This window comes from Dermacentor silvarum, chromosome 7 (genome assembly GCF_013339745.2).
Source record: "Dermacentor silvarum isolate Dsil-2018 chromosome 7, BIME_Dsil_1.4, whole genome shotgun sequence".
In the NCBI taxonomy this organism is placed as follows: domain Eukaryota; kingdom Metazoa; phylum Arthropoda; class Arachnida; order Ixodida; family Ixodidae; genus Dermacentor; species Dermacentor silvarum.
The window spans coordinates 78,643,979-78,666,583 of record NC_051160.1 but is presented as its reverse complement, the minus strand read 5'-3'; the positions used below and the strand labels follow the sequence as shown (position 1 = coordinate 78,666,583).

At 47.0% G+C, this 22,605-nt stretch overlaps 1 long non-coding RNA gene across 1 annotated transcript; it reads right to left on the bottom strand.

Annotated features, from left to right (window-relative positions):
* Positions 1-6,479: 6,479 nt before the first annotated feature.
* On the bottom strand, positions 6,480-22,226 carry LOC125946517 (uncharacterized). The gene is made up of 3 exons (XR_007467637.1): positions 22,017-22,226; positions 6,640-6,776; positions 6,480-6,574 (listed from the first exon to the last, which is right to left on the bottom strand). It is a non-coding gene; the product is annotated as an uncharacterized LOC125946517 (long non-coding RNA).
* Positions 22,227-22,605: the final 379 nt, after the last annotated feature.

The window sequence follows — 22,605 nt, the reverse complement described above, 5'->3', positions numbered from 1 at the left end:
ATCTAATGGCAAGTCGGCCCCTGGGCCGGGTGGCATAACCAACCCGGTCTTGAGGAACGTAGGCGACCGGTCCATTAGCACCATTGCGAAGGCAATCAACAAGGTATAGGAGGAAGGTAATGTTCCGGACTCGTGGAAGCAGGCGATGGTGGTACTGATTCCTAAGCCAGGAAAGCCCCGAAGCCTGGACAACCTCCGGCCCATTTCGCTCACTTCATGTTTAGGTAAGGTTGCCGAGCCCGTTATACACAACATGATCTCAAAACACATAGGGCGCGAGGGGTTGTTCCTGTACTATATGGTAGGGTTTAGACCATCACTTTCTACGCAGGACGTCATGCTAGTGCTTAAAAGACAGGTTATTGACAACAGGACTAGAGACGTCCGGGGAATGCTTGCACTAGATTTGTCCAACGCCTTCGACACCGTGTCGCATGACTTGACAGCGCAGCTTGACACGTTGTTGCGGAAAAGCGTTAAGAAGGTACTGGGTATTCCTGTCACGGCGAGCACGGAAAGGCTAATGCAGCTCGGCGTTCATAACACCACCCTCTAACTAATAGAGGCGCAACAAGCGGCGCAGATAACGAGGCTTTTGATCTCCAGCGCGGGTGGGCGCCTGTTGGAGGCGGTGGGCTTGCGGCCGCGTTACAGTCACAGTGAGGCGGATCAGCAGGACGAGAACTCCAGAGGGACCTACGTCGTCGGTCCCTTCCCTGGAAACGTTCACCAACAGCATAATGCGGGCAGGCGAGCAGCTCGTGCCAGGACGATTTTAAAGACAATGGTCGGCACGGAAACCTTCGTGGACGCAGCTCAATATGGGCGCTCCGGTAAATTCGTGGTCACGGCGGTCAGCGAGAAGGGCGAGCTCCTATCTGCGGCCACGGTAGGCGCTGTCACGGCCGACGTGGCAGAGCAGGTGGCGGTTGCGCCGGCGATGCAGGATTTTAAAAGGCCGTATGTCTACACTGACTCACGTGCGGCCGTCAGGGCTTTCGCTTCGGGAATGGTTGCGAGACAGGTGGAGGCGCTTCTGAAGAGCAAGTCCAGAACTAATTCTGACCCCGTGCATTACATTACGTGGTTTCCCGCTCACATAGGTGAAAACGTGCTGCCGGGCCGCCCGAGCCCCAATGAGATTGCTCACCGCCGTGCGCGAGAATTCACGCGCCGTGACGGCGGTGAGGCTTCATTGGATCCGGAGGAGGTCGGCCACAGCGACCCCTTATTAACATTCCATGAGATCGCCTCCCACTATAAAGAGGAACGGAGGCGCTTCCCGCCTCCACACCCAAATCTATGTCGAGCTCAGTCAATCCCGCTTAGGATGCTTCAGACGAGGTCATATCCCTCGCGAGGTTTCCTAAGCAGCATAAACACACAAATTGATCCACAGTGCCCAGATTTTGGGAGGAGTTTAGCACTCAATCACATATGCTCTGGCCGTGTCCTGCGTTACGGGATACGTCACTCACCAGCGAAAAGGACTGGGACGAGGCCATCTCTAGTACGGAACTCAAGCTCCAGTCCATGGCCGTCCAGAGGGCCCGTGAAACAGCGGAGAGCCTTGGCTGCCCCATTCCGACATGGGAGCAGCCAGCGGCGAGCCGGGGGCCCCAACGGGTCGCCGCCGGCTAGTGCCTCAGGACCTCAATAAAAGTTCATTGTCTCTCTGTCTCTCTGTCAATCCAAGGTATTGCCTATAAGAAGGAGGAAGTGAAACCTAGGCGGTGATTGTATTCACCGGCATGTGTAAACCCATGTTATTTAGAGATTACAATTATCCCAATCATGAAAAGAGGAAAGAAACAAATGAACGTGCTCGAGTACGTCGTGGGTGTGGCAAAATAAAACCAACGGTGAAAGTCTTTAAGCTAGTGCGAAATTTACAGCTGCGAATCGTATTGAGTGACCTTGTCCCTCCCTGCTTTCTATTCTTCAAACCTCTGTCCTGCCATGTACGCCATCTCTCACACTTTCTTTTTGTCATACCGTGACTGTCATATCTCCCAAACTGCTCGCGGACGCCATAATTTATTGTACGGTACATTGATCCTGTACTCTTTCTTCTGGCGATTTCGTGGATCAAAATGGCTCTGTTTGGCTCTGCCGGGAGTTTGAAATCAGCGCTTGTACCGGCGTCGCAAGCGCGGGTTTCCACAATCCTAACCTGATCCGCCGAATACCCAGAACGCATGATCCACCAGGATGCGGCCGGTACATTTCAAGTAAGTGAAAAAGCAATACACACACACACACACACACAAAGGAGGGGGGGGGGGAGAGATGCGCGCCTCAGAGTCCTTTATGCCGGTGACGCAGGGATGTTTGAGTTTTAGCAGCTATATTAGCTGATCAGCTGTAACGAATTTGTAAGTGTAGCCATTGGGTTTAGTGATGGTGATGCACTAACACATAAACCACGTAAAACAGCTCGTTTTGCATTTATGTGCTTACCTAATTATCGGTTTCTTACGAGAGTGATTTTCCCCACAGCTTTTTTTTTTCAAAGCGAATCTGTCTTTGCCTGTTACTTTGACTTTTACACTGCTGCTGCTGCCGCTGTCTTCCACGCTGCGTCGCGAGGTAATTCAGAGCGTGTATATACGTGGCAGTGTGCGGCAGAGACAAAAGGCTGCGCGAGAAGCTCGTTTCGGCCTTTACATCGCGTCGCTACAATGCCTCCTGGAGATCCCTGGGCGTTGCCACAATACCATCTCGACTCCAATAAACATCCGTGACTCTCGGAAAAGTATTGCTGACCTACAAGGCTGTACTAAAGAGGAATAGCCCATAGGCGAGGAAGATAGAATAGTAGAGAGGAAGCAATATGAAGAGGCCGAGGATTGGTAGAACCTCAGCAGTCACCAATTGAGTGAAAAATAGCCTTGTCACTCTTTGCTCGCAGCTCGCATACATGGGAAGAGCGCTGGAAAAGGACAAGGCCACGTAAGAAGGCAAGGAAGCGCTACAAATGGAAAAGGCCGCAGTTTCGGACAAGCTAGTTGAATTAAAATTAAAGGTACGCGACGGTACATTTCTACAATGCCTGGAAAATAAACACCCCGCAAGTTTGTCAAGCGGACAATGGACGCAGAGAATACCGACAGAAGCCGCATAAAAGGACCATAGTATCTAGGCGGCACTATAGAAGCGGTCACGCATCGAATAAACAATTTAGTACCCGCCATGGTAATCTTGTGGCAATGGCGTTGCTCAAGGTCGTGGGTTCCATCCCAATCGTGGCAGCCTTATTTTTATGGGGGCGAAATGCATAAACGCTCTTGCACTCATATTTTAAAATCCCGGGGATCAAAGTGAAAACGGAGTCCGATAATCTCATGTGTCCCATAATCTGATTGTGACCTTGGCACGTAAAGTGAATGCTTTTATTGAAGTTTAACACTTATTCCACGATGCATTGCGTCGGTTGAGGCAATGACAGGGCTAACCTTCTCGCAGGCTATGAACAATAATGCCCAACAACGCCTCAATCAAGCACATCCCGTTGTGTATTCTGTGTACTACACAAACACAAGGTGCCGCACTCTACAAACATCTAACATCCAGTCACCGCTCAAGTATTGTATGAAATGACGATGCACTTAACCATTCGCCGTGAACATCACAGCCAATTATCTTAATCAACGGGAGAAATTCCCGAAAACTGAGCTTCCATCGATTCCTGTATACATTGCGAGGAATCCGCATAATTGTTTCTGCTTATTTTTCCATCATTAAAACCACCCCCTGCAGCCCTTCTGCCGTCGTCGCCGCCGTGAGGTTCCGTATAGACTATATTAGGGAAACGTTTAGATGCCGCCATGTTGGGCTAATAATACTTCTGTTTTCTGCAATTAACAACGAAGTTTACGGTACTACAGTCGATTCACAAGCATGAAAACAGTTGTAGAAATGCGTTCAGCGTTTCACGGCCATGTTACGTGACCTAACTTCTCAAAAAACTAAGAAATTATTTATGTACCAGCTCAACATGACGGCACCCATGAATCGAATATAAAATCTTCTATAAAGTCCAACGGCGATACAACTGTCGCCGTGTGCCGTATGCTGTATGTGCGAGTGAAAGCGCGCGAGGGACGCGCGCTTTCACGGAGAACGAACGCACGGCGAAGAGCAAACGCGACGTCTTCTGTCGTGCGAAAGGCCGTGGGGGGATGGGAGCGAGGGAGGAGAGGTGGCGTTTAGCTGCGGCACCAAATGCCTATCTTGCGAGCGGGCGCAAGGGGAACTGGAGACTCCATCTCCCACGCGAAAGGAGGAAAGCGGGAAGGCAGCGCGGAAAGGATGGGGGCGCGGCTTCTACTCTGCACGCAACTGCGTACTGGTATTTGCGCGGCGGCGGGCTGTCGAGCGCACCGTATCTTGGAAGTGATCTCCACACGGCTCTAACATTTGCATGCGCTGTGCTTTCGCCGCTCAGTTTCCGTTGAAGCGATAGACCGCACGAACCTTCACTCGCTGCTGCTACGGCACTTGCGCACGCAGTGTTTTGAGAGCGCTTGTCTGCGGTAATCGAGTATGTTCTCTTCATGTTTGCTTGTGTGCGCTGCAACCATTCTTATTATTTCAGTTAGTAAGCGAATATATCCAAGTTTATGCAGCCGATAAAAAACTACTATCCTTACTCCGTATAGTTCTGTACAAAGTTTGGTATCGCAAGTGATGCTTCGCCTTTCGGGTGAAACTGCGATTTTTTTGTAGTACGAGAATATTGATGCTGATTAGTTTCTTGCATAGCTTCATTAATGTTTGCTGCATAGAAACGCTGCGAGCTGCATGGACAATATTTGCAGCTATACTGAGAAGAGAACTCTAAATTGCTACAAACGCGGGGCTGATTTCACAAAGCTTTTGTTCGTATGTGCTCGTTGTAATTGGTCGGCCGCTGTAGCTAATATTTCCAACACTGTCATTGGCCGGCATCGGTTCTTACGAATAGTTTTAGCGTAAGAACGTATTCGTGAATTCAGGCGCCGAGCTTTACCACACTGTATCTATTCTTTTCAAAACCCTGGAAACGCTACAGGGCTCACAATATGTTTGTATTAGCAGCCCTTGCATTACGCTTAGCATGGGACATGTGCAAATGGCGGTTCGTGTCACGTTGTGACGAGAGTAACAAAAAAAGGTGCAGTTTCGCACGAAACTCGAAGCATCAATTGCGATAGCAAATTAGTAGACAGCTATAGTAAGTAAGAATAGTAGTTTTATTGACCGTATAAACTTGGAAGCTTTCGTTCACCAACTGAGTTGCCAAGCATTATTTCAGCGTGCACAAGCAAACATGAACACATCACACTCCATGACCCCGGACACTCGTTGTGAAAACTCAGGCATGAGCAAGCGTGGCAGCAGCCGCGAGCGAAGTCTATCACTTGAACAGAAACTGGGTGGCGAAAGGACAGCGCACGCAAAGGTACGAGCCGTCTGCAGATATCGCTTTCAAGATACAGCACGCACGACCGCGCAGGGCCGCGCAAAGAAGAAGTACGCGCGCACTTGCTGGTAGAGTATAAGTCGCACCCACTCCCTCCCTCGCTGCCTTCCCACTTTACTTCTTTCGCGCGCGAGGTAAAGTCTCCAATTCCCCTGGCGCCCGGTCGCGAAATATGAAGTTGGTGCTGGAGCATAACGCCGCCCCCTTCTCTCTCCCATCACCCCACAGACTCTCCGCGAAAGCGCGCATCCGCGCGCGCTGTCACTCGCATATACAGCATGCGGCGCGCGGCGACGATTATATCGCCCTTGGGCTTTATACGGAACCTCACGGCGACGGCGACTGCAGGAATCCACTTGGAGTGTTCATAAAATTTCCATCGCAATAAAAACGGGCCCATCAGTTTCCCTCTTCAAGCTCAACTGAAGTGACGTGAAACATCAGTGATAGTGTGATTTCGATACTCTATAAAGGTTTGTTCTATTTGCATGCAGGCTACGCAAAATAGACAGCTTAGTAAGGCTTTCTATTATTGAAGATGGAATATGGCAGCGCACATCAAAACAAGCACGTAACAAAGTGAACAAATACGAGCGCTGTATAGCGCTCGTCTTTTTCCACTGTGTTACGTCATTGTTTTGAAGGGCGCTGCCATATTCCATCATGATTACCCAACTATCCCGTCAATATGCATTAAGCATATTACTGAAATTGTTTCTTCAAAGAAACTGAATGGCGGCAGGGGTAACATAAAAGCACTCACTATATTACAATTTGTTTCATTATATCCACACCATTACATTAATTTTTGAGAGCATCATTCACTATAAGCCATCTAAAAATGGAACTTCACTAGGTGAAAAGGCTAGTTTGTTCCTTGACAATTTTTATGTGTAAATTTCAAACTTTGACAAAAACTATAACTGTCTGATCTGCCTTTAGCTTCGATGAGGTGAAAATGTTAGCCAAAATACATCAGTTATCCAAGGAATTCAAAGATCGACGTATATTTACTTGCCTTCCTTTAGAACTGTCATTTCATTGTAAGGGTGGCTGGAATCTTTAGTAGCCCGATGAAATGTGAACTGGACCTCAGCAGAAGTTTTATTCCTAGTCGGAAGGGGAAATTCGTGTTATATATAGGGATATAGTTCTCTTCCTCGTGAAAAACTTACACAGATCCTTTAGACGTGTGATACCTGGTTATGCAGGCACCGAGCTCATATACGTAAACAATATCGTCCACCTTGCATGTTTCCTTAGTTCTTTCAGTGCTTTGGTATACCCATATTTTCTCAGTTGTGTTAAGGAACTGAAAGTAAGTTCGTGATGAGCAAACAGAAACTTCTCATTTCATATCATCAACTCCTTGCGGAAAAAGAAGTTGTAGTCATGAAGTTAAAGAAATTGTAGCAGCACCAACGAGGCAACACGGGGAGCTGCTGCCGACGCCGTTCACGTTTCGCCGTTTCCCAGCGTTCGCGCCATACGCGCGCGGTGTCCGTGATTGCAGCACGCGCCTCTGGCGTCGACTCCGTAGGTTTCGACCAGCCTCGTCCCGGTAGGTGTGGATATGCAGCTTGGCCGTGACGTCAGCGGGCAGATAAAGCTTGGAGCCACCACGGCGGCATAACTCTCGTTGACTTTGTGGCGAGTACATGTAGCCTTAACATGGGCCGACCAAAGAAGATCCAGATACTCGAAGAAGAAGCCGCTCATCTCGTAGCGCATCGCTCAGCCACGCGAGGATCTGCACGTCGGCGGCGAGGCCATTCGGAATACCATCCCTAGCAGCACTTAGCACTTTCTAGCAAAACTGAGCCAAGCTCAGTAAAACCTGACATAAGCTAGGTCGACCACCAGCTCCGCTGTTTACTCCAGCCTTGCACAACTATTGCAAGCTGCCCCACATTTTTATAACGTGCACCCAATGCACGTTACACGGGTGCTTTGCATTTCGCCGCTATCGAAATGCAGCTGACCATGACTGTAAGCCTGACTTGCTGTCATGGCGGAAACTCTTGTGATCCTACCGCGGTTCGTCATAGTGGGTATGTTTTTGAGAACACGATTGACGCTGGCCTAAAAAGTTCGGCAGGTGTTGCACCCTTCTAACACAGGAAGTCAAAAGCCTGCTGCACATTTGGTAATACATGAAGTAATACAATTGGGGTTAGGCTTGTTTGTAAGACATATAAGTAATGCATCAATCTATACAACCTTGGCTAGACTTCTTGCAAGACATAACGAGCCGCATTGGGAAGTACACGTGTGGCACTAAGGCGACCTTCTTAACGCCACACATGAACACTTAATGTAGTACCTAAAGTGCAGCACGTTAGTGCAAGCACTAGGCCACAACTTTAGTCAGCGATATGGCTACGACGTGACGGGTGCTAACGTACGTGCGGCACACCTTTAGTAAGCCAGAACCGCGGAGCAGCCGTGGCTAGTAGAAGCGTGCTCGTCTCGCACCCGGGTTCGATTACCAGACAGACCGAAATGTGCCACAATTTCCTTTTCAAAGCCACTAATTTACTTTGTTTACTGGAACCTCCTTGATAAATGTGACGTCAATGCGAGCACTTCTTGCGGCGTCGGCCGCTTTTTGTCACAGTGCAGTTTCCAAAAGGTCACCGCCAAGGGCACCGCCAATATAGACCGCGGCATGGTTTATTTCGCACGTAGAGATGCAATAGAAGAATTAGGCGCGTTTATTACATCACCACAAGCAACTACTGCAGCTGTAACGATGCAGGCTGCGTATGTGAGCATGTGTAAGGTTATCTATTCTGTTGTTGGGACGTGCTTTCCGGTGCGTCTGTTCGCTCCACCTGCATACCCACAGTGCGGTTAGGGATGATCCCAAGTACCCTGGATGGCTAATCCAGGCCAAGCAAAATAACACAGAAAGCTTAAAATTTAAATTATGGGGTTTTACGTGCCAAAACCACGATCTGATTATGAGGCACGCCGTAATGGGGAACTGCGGAAATTTGGACCACCTGGGGTTCTTTGGACCACCTGGGAGGACCTGGGGCCGCGTGGAACACCTTTAGTCTTCGTTGTTTGTTACCATGCCATATGAATCTTGCCATCTTGACTGCAACGAACTCCATGCTGTTTCAATGCTTGAAGAGCCGTCGAGTGACATGTTCACGAGTTCCATCGCTACTACACTAACCCGTGCCGAACACTCAGAGCTTCTTTAGCTTCCAGATCACTTTAGAAATGTTTTAGATGTTTCTCAGCCGCAACTGGGCCAAACGTCGGAATTGCAGCACTGCATTGACACCGGAATAAACCACCCGTTGCGTCAACAACCGCACCGCGTCTCTGCCGAAGATCGTAGCGTAATTAGCGACCAAGTCGACGATATTCTACGCCGTGGCATTATTCAACCATCCTACGGTCCATGTGCATTTCCTGTCATTCTCGTTCGCAACAAGAACGGGCCTAGTCGTTTTTGCTTTGACTGCCGTCGATTAAATAAGGTAACGCGCAAAGAAGTTCATCCGACGATGCTCTTGACAGCCTTCAGGGAGCAGAATTCATTTCATCCCTTGACTTGCTTTCCGACTTCTGGCAGGTCTCCATGGCCTAAGTCGATCGCCAGAAAACTGCATTTATTACACCTGACGGCCTATACGAATTGAACGTAATGCCCATTGGGCAGTTACGTTGAATTAGGCCAATTACACTGTGACAGAGAAAGAGTTCTTGGCTCTAGCATGGGTACTTGGCAAGTTCTGCCAATACTTATATGGCTGCCCATTTGCCCTAGTAACGAATCACAACGCGCATGGTTGGCTCGTCGACTTAAACGATCCATCCGGTAATTAGCGCACTGGGAACTCCGAATCCAGGAGTAGGATATTCGCGTCGTATACCGCTACGGACGCAAGCACACTGATTTAGACGCCCTGTACAGTTCACCTCTGCCTCCAGACTCGCCCTGCGGAACCACTTGTGCACACTCCATGTCATCTATTGACCTTGACTCGATTGGCACGGAACAACGCCGTGAACAGCAGATTGCTTCTCCTTTTGGATATATTTCTGGATCATCGACCACCCTTGTATCGCGATCGCTCCGATGCCAAGCTGTTCACTTCGCCATTCGTGATCAGCTGCTCCACCGACACAACTACGCTTCCGAAAGCCGTAGATGGCTACTGGTCATTCCCCTCAGCTTAAGATCGCAAATCTGTGCCTCTTTTCACGACGATTCGCAATGTGGCACGCTGGATTATTTAGGACATACGAACGCATTTCTCATCGCTACTACTGGCAGGGAATGTACACTTTTGTACAAAAATTTGTTCAGTGCTGCCTTGATTGTAAGCGTTGCAAATTACCACTTTTACGCGCATCTGGCGCCTTGCAGTCGCATCCGAGCCCTGTCCAAACCCTTAGATCGCGTCGGCATTGACCTCTTCGGCCCACTTCTCTACACGCAGGATGGCAATCGGTGGATCATAATTGCTGTGGACCATCTGACACGCTACGCCTAAATTGCTGCTATATCGAATGCTACGCGCGTGATATAGCCCATTTCGTCCTACATCGCTTCATCATTCGACATGGCGCACCTCGAGAACTCCTCAGTGATAGAGGTTGCGCCTTCCTCTCCGACGTCGTCGAAGCTCTACTTTCGGAATGCCACATTTTCATCCAATGAGCAGGGCATACCATCCGGAAGCTAACGCGCTCACTTATTGGCTTAACCGCACTCTCGCTGATATGCTCGCGATGTACGTGGCATCTAATCATGGTAACTGGGAGCGCGTACTTCCTTTTGTAACGTTCGCATACAACACCGCCATACAAGCTACTACGGGATTTTCACCTTTGTTCATCCTCTATGGACGAGAGCCTTTGCATACATTGACACTTTTCTTCCATACCGTCCTGACGCTTCCGAGTGCCCACCTGTGTACGAAACTGCTCGACAAGCCGAAGAGTGCCGCGAGCTCGCGCCCACCTTTACGTCACAAGAACAACAGCGCCAGAAGACGGCCGCGCCGACTGACTTCCAAATCCTCCTTATGCCCCTGTTTCTCTTGTATGGCCGGCAGTTCCTTGGCAGACTCCCAGGCTTTCCTCGAAATGCGTCCCAAAGTGCGAAAGGCTTTGCCGCGTCTTGGAGCGAACGTTCCCGGTGAATTTTCTCATCGAACAACTTTGTCCATCTGATGACATGCGCCGGCGTGAACTTGACCTCGTTCACGTGGCGCATCTCATGCCCTACCACGACCCTCCGCCTCTAACCTCTCAGGTCGCCATTGTCGCTCTTTCTCTGCGGGGGCGATTGATTGTTAAGATGCGCCTCCGTCCAGCAGCATCGCCAATTCTCGACTCACTCTGCTCGCGCTGCTGGCCGCTGGCGTCTTTCGAGACGGTGCCACACGCTGCTTCGCCGTTCCTTGAACTCGTAGCGTTATTCAAGGACACCGCTAACAAACTTCTTATAATATGTTAAATTTCCAGGGTATAAGACCCAGAGCCTCAGAGACACAAACCACTTCATTCCTTCGGTTCTTTGGGACAAACGAGGCCTCATTGACAGACGTGCGACTGTGGAGTGCTGTTCACGCTTGTCATTTCTCGCGGCTGGGGTGCTTCACCGTCACCTGGGATTGATGGACGAGCAATCAGACCCCAGGCTGCAATGGGTCATAGGCCTTGTGTGTCGCTAAAACGGCAATGTCGCTCCCTCGCTGAAACATCACTGTGTGTTTCCGTGAAGCACCAGCACCCGCCCGAACTACAACGAGGCCCGGCGCCGATGGTCACGCGCAAACCAGGAGAGCCCTTGGCTCTGCCACGGTACCTCTGCCACGGCTCGAAGAATCATGGAGCCCTTCGTGTAAAATATCATGTACAGTTGGATATAAAATTATTTTCTGATCTCTCTAAATCTCTTCTTCTCCCGGCACCTGGCACGGCACCAGACATGGAACCTCTGTGGCCGCTCTGACCCTCGGACTTCGCAACAGTGGCTGGCGGCTCATGGGATCAGTCGGCGTTGGCTACATCGGTGTGGTGAGTGCTACGTCTTTGCTTCTCTTTTAACACGATAGCGTTTAAGGCCCCGTGTCGCAGAAAATCCGGCGTCGGCAACCGGCGTGTGATCGCGGGTGGCGGAGAAAAACATCCAACCACATTGACCGCGCAGGTCCTTCACGTGGTGCAAGGATTTGGTGAACAAAAATTGAATTTATCACAGTGAAAGCCGTCAGAAAAATGCTAAAGTACGACTCAACCATTCGGCGTTGGATTCGCCGTCGGATTGTTTACCAATGGGCGTCGGATTGTAATTTGAATGTACGAGAAAACAGAATTCTGCTACGAGGAAACTCAAACATTTCTACCAGACCTGCGCGCGTCGGGACAATAGCAAACAATTAATAAAATAATAAAAAGGTAATAATATAAGACCATTTACACTGCTCCGGGAAAAACGTCTTTCCAGCAATGCATTTCAGTTAAAAGTGTAGCCGACTTTAAGGGGATCGGTGTAAGCTTGTTCTTTTTAAGCTGGCTTTCCCACGTTCAGTGTGGCAGAGAATCAAGCCTACTTGCCGTATGTGAACGATGCAATGCGAACGGGTCCCGATAAGGCTATCGCGTTCTACTCTTAAAGGCGAAGCTTAAGCCAAGTTTTCGCCAGACTCATTAGCACAGGTAGTTGGTAGTCGTGTTTGGTATTGTTAGTCATTTTGTCTCGCAGACCAAGAATATAGGGTCTCGGGTGCTGAATTACTTGGGGGAAGAAACACAGGGTGCACTGTAAACACGGATAACAAAAATCCAAGAACTCCTCGAAGTTTGTGAGCAGTATGGGCATTACGGCCTGCTTTTCGAAACGCAAAATGCAACAATTAGAGCGTTTGCAGAATGAGGAGGGGAGTTCGGAGAAGGCCGGTGAGGCCAGGAAAATTGTTTCTTAAGGAAGGAGGGAAGAGCGAGGAATTCTGTAATCTCCCTATCTGATAGCAATAAGGATGGGCTAGGTAGTGCCTGAGTTTGCTATTGATGTCGCCAGAACATTCTGTAGTACAAGTACGTAGTTGCTAGGAAAGTAACGTTGTGTTTTCTGGCGGGCACGATTTTGGAAATTCACCTTCTTTAAATAGCGAAGTGTAGTTTTAAGGAAGGGGGAATTTGGAAGGCAAACGAGAACGCTATGGAGAAATTCAGAGTGCAGTTCCTCTTTTACATTTACGAGGAGTTAGGCATTTCGGCCGACTCCACCAAAACGAAAGATGCAGTTCTCGTCGTCACGAAGACAGCATATGTGACGGTCGAGCAAGCTAACGAGGCTTGGGAAACCATCGTCGAAAGAAAGCAGAAAGCAGAAGAGTGCAAGAGGCGCGATCAAGAGGCAGCGCAACGGCACGTTCTTAGGATGAAATAGCTTGTAAGGGGAAGTCAGATGCTCAGATGGCGGACAGCACGATGCCAGCTCCACACTTTCAGGACAGACGAAGGTATAGTTAATTTCCTCGCCGGGTTTGAAGGAGTTTGTGAGAAAGAGGGTGTCAGTCGGTACTCGTGGACCGAGCGATTAGGAGCACTGCTCACTTGTAGTGTCGTTGCGTGTTTCATGTATTGCTTGTCCGATGAGAAAGCCCGCGACTACGACAGGCCTAAGATGGCTTTGTTCGGGTGCTTTGGTGTGGCATGGCAGGCCGACTTCGAAAGCCAAAATGAGAGAGAAAAAGCCCGCCCTGTAGATGGTAACGTTAACACTGACATGGCTAGTGTAAAAAGCTTTGAAAAGGGTGTGATGCAAGTGACGCATACACAAAGCAAAGATAACGGGGGTTTGCCCGCTTCAGTAACAGTAGGCTCTTTAGGTCAACTGCATATGGCGGCGGCAATTTCAGCCGGCCTGCCCGATAAGTTCCCCTATTTATTTTCCAATAGGTCAGAGCAAATGCTGAAGGAAAGACGAGTGATTTCTCCAAAGAGGAACAAAAATAGTTTTTCTCTAAGGAGGAACAGGGAGACCTCTCTCTCCAGTAAAGGAGCTTTCAAGACACAAACACGTTAGGAAACTCAGAAACTGATAGGAGTGTACCCGATTGAACAGCGATCAAAGGACCAAGGTACGATTCCAGAGGCAGCTGCAAGCATTGACTAGTCAAATGTGTTAGTAGCCGGAAGTGAGATGAATGTGGCCACCGAAGAGAACGGGGGTTTTCCCGCCTAGATGGCAGATGGCCAAGATGGCAGTAACAAAGCCAAGATGGCAGTAACAAAGCTTGTTCAGACAGCGCTGAGAGGGCTGTGATACCAGTAGTTAACGGAGACAGTGAAAAGCGCGAACAAAAACTTCTGTCGCCATTTAGTGAGGCTGTTTTTGAAGCAAAGGCCGACTTCGTAGGCCAGCGACAAGTTTTGTACGCTGTCGATGGCACTTATGGAGCAAGGCTAGCTGATGAGAGACTACATGACGAGCTAACTTGCTGAAAGGGTAACTACGGTCATGCCCTATTTTAATGGCAGTCACACTGCGAAACCCGAGAGGGCAACGAATTTTTAAGTGCGTGTGCCGATGCCGCAGGATCTACGAAGCATGCCAAACAGAAAAGGCATAGGCGCATAATGAGAAAAGGGGCGCTGTAGAAGCGTCTAGAACCAAACGTGCGAAGCGAAAAGACTACAGGAGCTAATAAGCGAAGGTCAAGATCCAGTCAGAGGCTGTGAAAAGGCGAAGGAGGATAAATCCCAAGCTTAGACGTTTGCTGAGATCGAGGATCGGCGTGATGAAGGTCGCGAAAAGGAGAAGGAAACTGAAGTTAAGAACGAGTGGAGAAGGAAAGGCAGGGAGGTTAACCAGTTTAGCACAACCTGTTTCCTACCCTACACTTGGGAGCGGGATGGGGGAGAATGAAAGATGGGGATGGGAAAGAGAGAGCACATAGCACAGCACACACATCGTCAGTTACAGTTCGTCATTCTTGCGTGGTACGTGACATCAATGTCACAGCCACTGGTTCAACCCCGTTTCTTTCAAAAACTTAAGCCATCCTTTCGTCGCCTTCAGCGGCGACGTCTTCTGTCGACGACATGTGAAAATCGTTTCAATTGACATTGGTATATTGTCATGGTGCGCTACAACAGACGACAGGGACTGCCTCTCAACATTATATTCAGGACAGTCGCCTAAAATGTGTTTAACATCTCCTCGCAGAGACTGGTATTGCAAAGTGCGTTGTCGGCCATTCCAATGAGAAATGAATAAGATTTCGTGAATGCCACCCCTAGCCATAAGCGATAAAGCAGAGTGGCCTTTCTTCGGCGGAGTCCAGTTGTCATACAGAGGAGCATCAAAGAGAGTTTCGCGAAGATTCAGGCGTGGAAATGTCGCCTAACCGCATCCCGTACAGCGCATTGTAAGCAGAGGGACAAAGGGAAGAGTCCGGTATGTCGCCACAGTAGCTGATCACCCGCGGGGGCAAAGTAAGGCGACTGCATAGGAAAGAAGGGGACAGTGCTCGCGCGGGTCTGTGAATGTATCCCCCTCCCAGAACTTGGAGGCTGCTGTTCTAGAGTCGCAGCCACAAGGTGAGTGAGGCGCATTAGTGGCCTTTGCCTTCTGCGCGACCGCACCTTGCGATAACTCCGAAATACGCGACCCTCTCACACTCGCCTGAAAAAAGCGGGTGTGTTTTAGGCCCCCGAATGAAATCTGGAAGACGCGTTGCAAGTTGTTTTCTTTTTTTGCATTGACTTGGCGTGAGATTGGTAGCGCGCTGAACATTTGACAGGCGTAACAAATACCTCAATTTGTTTTGTTATGTTGTAAGCCTTTGAGTCTCACGCTAGACACACAATTTCATGTGGAAGCTTTACGCGTCAACAGGTATAGACTTGGAATGCAAACAGTGTTAGGGTTGCATACGGTTTGAAAGGTTAAACGCAAGTTGCGCAAGTTGCACAAGTTGATGAGCCATGACTTTTACGCGCGCTAATAACGAGTCACATTTTGTTTGACAGCAATGCTTTTTGGAGGAACGTTTTGTAGTTTGCTTTCATTATCTTTCATTTGTTCGAGGATATGTTTTGAGCGACGTTTTTTTTTTTTTTTTTTGAAAAACCTTGGTTAAGTAAAGAGAATAGTTTGTCTATCCGCATTGTGGTAGAGACACATGTTTTTGGGAGTTAATTTGATGTTTGCCTTCTTGGAAACGCGACAGCTGAACACTCGAGAAAGGAAAACGTCAGTGTTTCCGTTTATTCATTTTTTTCGGAGATATAGGCGGAAGATAAAGAGCATCAGTTTTCGGATTTCGCAATTTCTAAAGATAACGCTGTATCAGGTTAGATATTGGTTATTCTCCAGTCTACTTCAGCTGATTTTGGAAAGCATCGGATGGTTGTTCCCGCACGCACGTGGAGAGGACCACGCCATAGAACTTGGTTGCGCGGATGGCCCTTTAGCGATAGATTTATCTTCTCTTCAACGAATAACGTTAGGGTATGTCAAATAAATACGGCCACCTGCTCAGATGGACCATAGCATTAAGAAAACACAATTTAGATGTGCGCTAGAGGAAATGCTGAATAAGTCAGGCCTTCTGAGCCAATTGGGTGCGTGGTAAGTCGTAGATGGTTCTGCATTTGTTTATTTGGCATTTTCTGCATTGCGTAATGTTTATGTAGCTCTCGTGTGCTAAGTGTTACGGATTATGAATTACTGAAGGTCAGTTCTCCCTTCGCCTTCCTGATATATGAAAGCTTTAATTCACAATTACTTAGCTTCATTACATAAACCCAGTTGGTGTCTGTGTGTGAAGACACATCATCGGAAGTTTCTTGGTACTTCTCAGGATCAACGCGCACCTAGCTTTTTAGGGTTTTCTTGTGATAGGGTGTTGTGAGATTATTTCAATTGGTAGAGTCTGGCGAAGAGAGTGGCTTGCAGTGGCGTGACATTGTGTGAGCTGACAAATGTCGCTCCCTGGAGCTTGTCATCGTGCATTTCTGCAGTCCAGAAAGAGGTCACCTACCAAGATACCTTTGGCTGGAAAATCATTCCTGTAAGCTGCGGCCTCATGGCTTTGAGCAAAGCAGGCATCAAACCGGCCGAGATAAACCAAACAACTCGACCTCCCAATGCATCATCTGGCGGCGGGGTTGCTGTTGTGCCTGGTGGTCCTTCGGGACAAAGTAGGCCTCAGCGACAGACGTGCCGCTCTAGAGTGCTGTTCACGCTTGTCGTTTCTCGCGGCCGGGGAGCGTCACCATCACCTGGAACTGACGACGAGTGATTAGTCCACAGGCTGAAATGGCTCATCGGCCTAGAGCGTTGCTAAAACGGCAACGTCGCTCTTGATGTGTTTCCGTGACGCACCAGCGCCCGCCCGAAATTCGAGGAGGCCCCGCGCCGACAGTGACGCGCAAAGCAGGAGCCCCTTTCCGAGACGACAACAGCCGCCGCCCTCCCTGGAAACGATGGCTTCCGCGAAGGCCAGTCTCCTTAACCAAAGCTTTGGTGCCCACTGTTGCCCAGGAGCAACAGCCTAAAAACAACATCTTTTCTTGAACGCATCCTGCTGAACGGTACCGCTGGCGCCATCTATGGAATGTACCAGGTCTAGCGAGCATCTTGAGCTTGAAGTACGTACGTAGATATGGCAGCACCACCCCGTTGTTGTTGTTTTTCTTGACTGTTCTGAGACGTGCCAGCGCAAGGACCGCACACGTGAGTAAATTTGTTCAGCTACCGCGATATAGGACACAACTATGACAACTGCCAGACTTAGAATAGCTCATAAGGCCTTGTGCGAGATTTATGAGGAGGCTAAACGGTGTGGCCGCAATTTGTACAACACACTTTCACTCGCCAAAAGTGGTGTTGCCCAGGAGCAACAACGGGCATATGCGGAGACGTGATCACATGTAGGGAGATATCGTTTGTGGGAGTTTTTTTTTTTTTTTTTTGCTTTGCTGAAGGTAAAGCAAAGCAATAGCTAGAGTGTTCATTCTACCGAATGGAATGAGGGTTCGTCATAAGGTCATATTTTTGTCTTTCATATATATTCATGGCGATGTCAAAAGAAAAAAAAAGTGGCTGACTGATGAAGAAATTCAGGAGCTTATTTTTCTTCCGGACGGTGAATTGTCGAGACGCTGGACAGCGACCCGGATGACCCCGGTTATAATCCGAGAGATGCTCAAAAATAGATTGACACATTTCCACTAGAAATGGTAACCAATCTTCACGATAAAGAGCCATACGTAGAGGATGACGATGGAATGACAAGCGATAATGTTGAGGCTTTGCCGGTTACTTCTCGCGCCCACTCGGTGGCTCAGCGCAAGAAAAAGAAAACGTTCGCAGAACTTGGAGAAAAGACCATTCGGTTGATGACACTGACTGCAATAAATAATAATGGAATAATAAACAACAATAATAATAATAATAATAATAAAGATAATGGTAATAAAATTAATAAAAATAAATATTAATAATAAAGTAATAGTGAAATAATAGTGGAATAATAAATAGTGACCTATGCCTCCTTCCAAGCCGCAACTGCTTCAAGGCATTCCATGTGAAGTAGGACCACAGATGCCCAACGTTGCTCTGGAGCAACACCTCATTATGCAGCCATGAATAAACATAATTTATTTCTGACAGCATAATTCGCGTATTTTGTCCGTCCTTTATGCATGCTCCTGTGATGTTCCTGTGATGCTACTTATTGAAATAAAGTTTTGGGCATCAAAGGGTTAACCTGTCAAAGTGACTGTCACAGAGAGGCGACTAAATCTTACAAGGGGCCAGCGTCGAGAATTCCCATGGGAACCACATCAACATTTAGTTCCCAAGGCACCACCCTTTGCCTTGTGTGTGGGGGCGATCAGGCAACATTGGAGGTGGAGCCCGGCGGAACGGGGACACATCATGGGCGGGATATTGAAAACGTGTTGAAGATTGTCATTGGCTAATAAGAACTCAAGTGTATTTCCTCGTCGACTGAAAGAGGGAAGAAAAAAGGATAAAAAAATTACCCGCCAATCCACCCTGTGAAGGTGGTTGGAAAGCGAAGCTTTTTACGCCACCCTCACGGTGACTGCGGTGCACTTGATATTTCACACACTACAACGTAACTTTAACCACGGCCTTTATTATTATTTACTTCACAACAATGTTCACTACTGCTTTATGATCGGTGTGATATACACAACTAGACTACCCCATAGTGGGGTAGTCTAGAAAATGAACCGAAGCAGTTACTAGGCTGGAAGGGTTTCGAATGACGTCAACCCTCTTTCAAGCAGCTGCATAAGCTTTGCAACAGCGGCAATATAATCTTACGGACCGCGCCGAGCCTGTTTCCGTTGTTTGCCCGCAGCCCTTATAATCCATCATGTTGGCTCATCACTTTGAAGCTTGTTTTTGTGGTTTTTCTTGCGAAAACGAGTGCTTACTTGTACACTGAATGCCTGAATTCAAGTAAGCTATACTGCTATACCTGCAATTGTTAGCGTTTCGTCGGGATCGTTTTTTGATTACAACGACGGACACGACAGAACCCTTGGCTGGTAGAGGTACAAAGCTTCGCTTTAAAAGCGCGACTTGAGTGCTGTGAATGCTCGGAGATGAAAAACACGAGCACATGCAAAGACGTTAGCATGTAGACGGCTCCAACAATGTAAAATACGATGTAAAATACGATGTACAGTTGTAAACAATACCTTTTTCTGATCTCTCTGGATCTCTCCTTCTCCCGGCACCTGGCACGGCATCAAACATGGAACCTTCGTGGCCGCTCGGACCCTCTGACTTCACAACAACGCGCAACTTTCTACAAACAGCGCGATATTGCCAGATATTCTTAATTAAATATGGTCGAAAGTGCCTGTTGGTTGGGAGGGGGAGGGGGTGGAATTCTAAAAGTTTCATGTTCGCTTCAAGGAAAAAAAAAACAGAAAAACGAACACTTCGACACTGACCACTGAACAAAGAGGGGGGGGGGGGGGGCAGCAAATTTTATTCTTCTCCTTCTAACTAGAAATGTCGGCTCAATGGCGTATTAATATACACGCATTCATACGCTATTCCCTGGTTGGGAAGCTCAAGTCAGGGTAACTAGCGTGGTACCTACAATATATGTATTGCGAATAGTTGCTTTCTCTCTTTCCATGTGTTTGGTATTCTGCTCCGTTATGTTACGATATTACCATTTTAATATTTATAATATTGGTTTATTTTCAATTAATGCATTTAGAATTGACGGAGGGGGCTGCAATAAAAGCGATAAACCGCTCGACAATCCCCCCTGTGCAGTTGGAAAGGGCAGGGAGTTGCGACAGACATACCAAAGAAGGAAATGCATTCTAATACATTGGTAAGAACTGCGTGATACACGTGCAGCGTAAATGAAAACAGTATGATTAACTAATTTAAACGTTTGACATAATCTACATAGCGACATGCAGCCCATACAGTGTTGCCACCATGAACATCGTGAAACCGTTCTCCAACGTCGTGAGCTGAAAACTATGGTGGTCTAAGAATATGAAATTGAACTTGTACGGCAGTTCTGGCGTTATTTCAATAAATATAAATTATTTACCGTCAATGCCTAGTAAAAGGGCATAAAATATAGCCAACTCACTTAATGAAATGATTGGTGTTGCCACGACATAAAATTCCAACGGAGGTCAGGATATCTACGCCCACCTCCTAGATTCGTTCTTGCTTCTCATAACCGCGAATCATAATTCTGCCAAGCTTTTCCAGTAGGCATTCCTGTACAACTTGTTCGCTGTGATAGTTTCGACCCGAGAAGTGGCAGTGTCTTCTGAAGTGCTGGCGAACCTTACAGTTTTAGATATCAGTTTTATTTCACCAATATTTGAATCGGGTTTGCTGCGCTTACCTTTTTTAGTACATTGCGAGCTGGTTACGTTATTAAAATGACCCGATGTGCTTTTCCAATTTTCCGGTAGAGCGTAAACTACACGGGTGAGTGAATTTTCGTCACGCAGATGCCGTTGACTAGAACGTCAGGTTTGATGTTGACTAGTACGTCAGGTTTGACGTACTTGTTCAAACACTGCTTTCCAACACTTTCTTCGGCGAGTGAAAGTAGTATAATAAAGCGTACAGTCTCATTTTCAGAATACAAGTACTGGTCAATGAAGTATTAGTGCAAGAAGAAAATGAGCATTAGGTTAAAAAACAAACTGCACACTTCTTCGGCCTTGCAAAATCACAGCACAATTTTGAACGAAGCTGTTTTAGTTCCCTGAAATTATACCACAAACTTTAAAATGTTTCCCCTGCATAATAGTTGCGTGTTCAAGGCCTTGCCAATTATTATGTTTATCAGCCCATAGCAGCTCCCTATTCAGTTTAAAAATAATTTTAGTCAACAATGATTAATTTACGACACCTTACGAAAAGGCAGACAATGTCTTCGAACAAGTGTAGTCGTACCAACATTGCCGTAAAACTCACATATCTGCAGCTGAATGACCGTCTATGATAATTTGCGTTATAACAAATGCTGATCGCCTAATATCGTCCATCATGCTTGATATGTGGCGTGAATATTTCAGATCAAGCATTTGTGAAAGTATGGAGAGTCATGCCACTGAACTATGAGAATCTTAGGAGTTGAGGACTTTTCTAAATAATTACCAGACCGCCCCACTACAGGTTTGTAGGCCTAGCGATACCAGCAGTTTCATATTACAGTAAATGCCTTGCCTCTAACAGAAGCATTTTTGTCGATTACAGTAAAAATTTAGGGTCGTGAAGGCTACCAAAGATAAAAACTGGAAACTGTGCAAAAGAGATATTGATCTTATGAAGAGAAGAACCAAATATTGAATCCCAAGTTCCACCTGTTTTTTACCATTTCATCCAATCTACTAATATAGGCGCCTTAAATACCTTTATCCAATTCGTCAACAAAGCTTTGTATGACGGAAATAAAAATAAGTTTACAATTAACAATCTCTTTAGAAGCAACAGTGGAGAAAATGTGGATAATGCCTACAGAAACGCAGTGGATATATTAAGAATGCTGACGATCGCCTAGTAAAGGTTATAAACAGGGAGAAGGTACCTCAGAAAAGCTGGTCACGGTTTCGATAGGAGGACCTATCTTCGTCAAAGGCGGCCTCGTCATCCTCGGCAGGTTACTTTTGCCGCGTTAGTAGAGTGACGTCACTCGCAGTCGTCACTGGTGGCTGCCTGTAAAGGCATAGACTGACTAACCCGTTAAATCTAACCTTCCGAGTATACAGCCCTTTTTTAAATTTTATTAAAGGTTATGTGACATTCTTGCAAATCACAATTTCTCATGTGAGACAACAGAAATGATTGTTTCATTGCACGAGGCTGTAGAAATAATATATATCCTTATCAGGTATACGAGTTTATACAATATGTGATATAAGGATATTATATGAATGACTCTTTAAAAGCATGCTTAGTTGAGTTAGGTGTTAGATATCTGTAACATTACTGATCTGATAGCGTGACACAATAATTAGGAAGAAAAGTAGGAACGATGTTTACCTGTTGTATATCAGTATATTCCTTTTCCTTTTTATTTTTTCCACGGTTGTTTAACCTTCGTGTGGTTCCTTTTTTGGTAGGTAGAGCTACAGCCTCTGTAGTCTCGTATTCGTCGTAATCTGTCTTGTATCCGTCTTCATCTCCATTGTAGCCGCCCTCCGTGGGCATAGATATTGACAAATGCAGCACATAAAACAACAGATGCAAACGCATTGCTTCTTTGTTGACTGAAATTGAAGCACATCGCATCTACGCACGTGTCTATATATACTCGCATACATTTATTTTATGATCATTTTATTAGATGTTCACCTTGATTTGAAATTCTAGTGGCCGTTTCGCACGTCAATATTTTAATGTTATGACATTCAAGTCCTGTCTTGTTTTTTTTTCTAAATTCTGAGTGTCAACCATCTTGAAGAATATCACTGAAGCACATACGTCACTACGACTTTATTCCAGTGTAAATAGAATGTCAAAATTAATGAAGAATTTTCAAAGTGTTCTTTCAGCTCCAACAACATTTAAATTCCCACTTTTTTTCTACTATTAAACAGAACGTGTATTTGACGTAAAGAACGTTTGCTGA